Raw genomic sequence first — 3,953 nt, 5'->3', positions numbered from 1 at the left:
ATTTGGGGATTCATATTTTTCATCATATTTTTTTCCTCAGGGGTCAAGAGGTGATTATTTTCATCGACTAGTTTCTTAATCTTTAATTGGAACTTTGGAGTGGGGTCTTTAGTTACTTCAACGATCCCATTTTCATTAAAAAATGAGAGTGTTTTAAATATATAATCGTCTTCTTTAATAATTACAAGGGTATTTCCTTTATCGGCCTTTACCACAATTGCTTTCTCTGCTAGTAGTTTATTATTGATATTTTTAAGTGTTTTATCTTCAGTTTTTCTATGTAGTTTATTTTTCTCTTTTAAAATTAAGTCCTTCGTTTTTAGGGCTATCTTACATGCTTCAGGTTTATTTATTTTCGATATTTTGCTTGTTGCTATAACATCAGCAATTATGTGTTTAACGTTGGTATTATTTAGTGGGGGAGTTAAGTTATATTTTAAGCCTTTGTCAAGTAGTGACATTTCGGACTTTGTGAACTGAATATCTGTAAGATTCATTGTCCTTGGATAAAATTGATGTATATAGTTGACCTTTTCTGAAAGCTTATTTTGTTGTTTAGCTATGAGTAAATCAATTTTTCTCTGATGTCTTTGGGCAATCGCTTTCCGTAAAAAGTCTATTTTCTCATCAATGCTGCTTAGTAAAATAGAAAAAATCAAAGGTGAGAGTTCATTACTTAGCAATAAATGCAGACTATACATTTCGACATTTAAAAAATCTTTTATCTTAAAAGCTTCTCTAATTTCAGATTTAATCCATAAAATACTACTCTTTGGTTGTACATATGTTACATTACTAGATTTGGATTGAATATTGATTTTAGCATATTTTGGTATGATATGTTCCATGAGGCAAGTTTTATTAAATTTAATTTTCATACCAAGTTTCCTAATTTTGGTTCTAATATTTCTAAACCTTTTGTAATTTCCAATTGCCTGACTAGACAAACTTTTCACAATTTTGGTAAACATTTTTGGAATACAGTTATCAATTGTTATATTTAGATTAAAGTGCAGTCTTGATCACGTTATGTCTGTTTTAATGGGTAACCGGTTTCGGTTTTTTTTTTCTATAAAACCATCATCAGACCTGTGAATAAATTTAAGAAATACTAGATACCAATCTTTAAATGAATGAAAAAGTCTAATGAGGTCAAAATTTTTAACAAAATAAAATAAAATTAGTTATACCCATTGGCTCCCTTGGGTTGGTAGGTGGAGCTCTCCTTGCTGCTGTGCAGTCAACTGATGGTTATGAGTGCTGAGCACGAGCTTAAATATGCAGTGGCTCCGCCTACTTCCTGTCACACTACTTCATAACTGCCAATCAGCGTTCATAATATGACGCCATCGTCAAAGTATAAAAGTAGGAAATACACTAATAACATAAAATTGATTCATTTAAATATCTGATTAACAGATAATAATTGTGTCTACTACTTATTTATATTTTAGATAAAAACAGTGAATTATGATGTGTGATAGCTGTGCCCTCTATGGACAACCTTAATATTATTACACTGCCAGTTATATCAAAGATGTAAAATCCTTGGCGTTGTGGTATGTATCGATTATCACAATTGCATCTTTGTTGGATGCTGCAGAATCGTCTTGTTTAATTGTAGTTTTTATGGCAATGTTCTTTATAGCATTAAGTTAGCAGCCAATAGTACGTTCCACATTCTGAATAACTGATGAGACTGCTGATGTAGCATATTTTACATATATTGCTTTTGCCATGGGTATAACTAATCTTATATTTTTAAAAAACAAAAGAGTAGATGCTTTTATTATAAAATTTCGTCAAAAAGGTCGTAATAATATTTTTCGCGAAAATCTAATTGTTCATTGAGCAGCATTGATGATTTGGTTTTCAAATGAGCATATATCTCGATTTCTTCTAGGATATTCATAAGTAAGCCTTTATTTGCATAATGAAGAACTTGTAAATTCAATCAATATTCAATCCAAATCTAGTAATGTAACATATGTACAACAAAAGAGTAGTATTTTATGGATTAAATCTGAAATTAGAGAAGCTTTTAAGATAAAAGATTTTTTAAATGTCGAAATGTATAGTCTGCATTTATTGCTAAGTAATGAACTCTCACCTTTGATTTTTTCTATTTTACTAAGCAGCATTGATGAGAAAATAGACTTTTTACGGAAAGCGATTGCCCAAAGACATCAGAGAAAAATTGATTTACTCATAGCTAAACAACAAAATAAGCTTTCAGAAAAGGTCAACTATATACATCAATTTTATCCAAGGACAATGAATCTTACAGATATTCAGTTCACAAAGTCCGAAATGTCACTACTTGACAAAGGCTTAAAATATAACTTAACTCCCCCACTAAATAATACCAACGTTAAACACATAATTGCTGATGTTATAGCAACAAGCAAAATATCGAAAATAAATAAACCTGAAGCATGTAAGATAGCCCTAAAAACGAAGGACTTAATTTTAAAAGAGAAAAATAAACTACATAGAAAAACTGAAGATAAAACACTTAAAAATATCAATAATAAACTACTAGCAGAGAAAGCAATTGTGGTAAAGGCCGATAAAGGAAATACCCTTGTAATTATTAAAGAAGACGATTATATATTTAAAACACTCTCATTTTTTAATGAAAATGGGATCGTTGAAGTAACTAAAGACCCCACTCCAAAGTTCCAATTAAAGATTAAGAAACTAGTCGATGAAAATAATCACCTCTTGACCCCTGAGGAAAAAAATATGATGAAAAATATGAATCCCCAAATACCTAAATTAAGATCACAAATTAAACTGCATAAAAAAGAGAAATCTATACGACCTATTGTCAACTACAGAAGTAGTCCTTCATATAAACTAAATATGAAACTTAATAAAATTTTGAAAGCATTCTATACATATGACAGCAACTTCAGTATCAAAAACAGTTATGAACTAACACAACAAATCCACAATATAGACATTCCAACTAGTGCAAATTTCGCCTCATTAGATATTAAAAATTTATATACAAATATACCAATTACTGAGACGATTAATATAATTAGGGATAACTTAATACAATACAAAAATATGACTAAAGACGAAATAATCGAACTTATAGAACTACTTGAATGCACTTTAGATTACAATTATTTCTCGTTTAATACTAAAATCTATTGTCAGAAAGATGGCTTAGCAATGGGAAATTCTTTGGTTGGGACAGTAGCAGACATTTTCGTAAACCACATTGAGACGCAATTCCTGAAAAATAACCCTGATATCGCAAATAAAATCATATATTACAAGCGATATGTAGACGATACATTATTACTTTATAATGGTTCAAAAGACGAAATTGAGAAACTTGCTATAAAATTAAACTCTATGCATCCGAAGTTACAATTTACAGTTGAGCATGAAAATCGAAAATCTATTAACTACCTAGATCTAACTATAACTAATAACAACGGGAAACATTTATTCACCATATACAGGAAACCTACAACCACTGATGTTATTATTAATGCTACATCATGTCATCCTGACAAGTATAAAAAAGCATTCTTTAAGTCTATGATACACCGAATACTAAAATTACCGCTAGAAGCTAATGAGATCAAAAAGGAAATGACCATCTTAAAACAAACTGCAAAAACCAACTCTTTCGACACACGACAGGTAGATATCATTTTTAATAAAGTACAACAATCACAAAGTACTCCACTAATAAGTAATCCAAAATATACGAAGATGACATATATGGGAAACATATCTGATAGAATCACTAACTTATTCAAAAATTCTGGAATAACAATAGCATTTACAACTGACAATACTTTACAACAAAAATTAAGACATACCGTAAATAAAGATAATGGAAAATCTACCAGATCAGGAGTGTACAAGATCCAATGTAGAGACTGTGAGAAAATATATATCGGCCAAACAGGTCGAAATTTTGCAGTAAG

This window comes from Schistocerca serialis, chromosome 1, assembly GCF_023864345.2.
Source record: "Schistocerca serialis cubense isolate TAMUIC-IGC-003099 chromosome 1, iqSchSeri2.2, whole genome shotgun sequence".
NCBI classification, from domain to species: Eukaryota; Metazoa; Arthropoda; class Insecta; order Orthoptera; family Acrididae; genus Schistocerca; species Schistocerca serialis.
Note: the sequence above shows the minus strand (reverse complement) of the source record.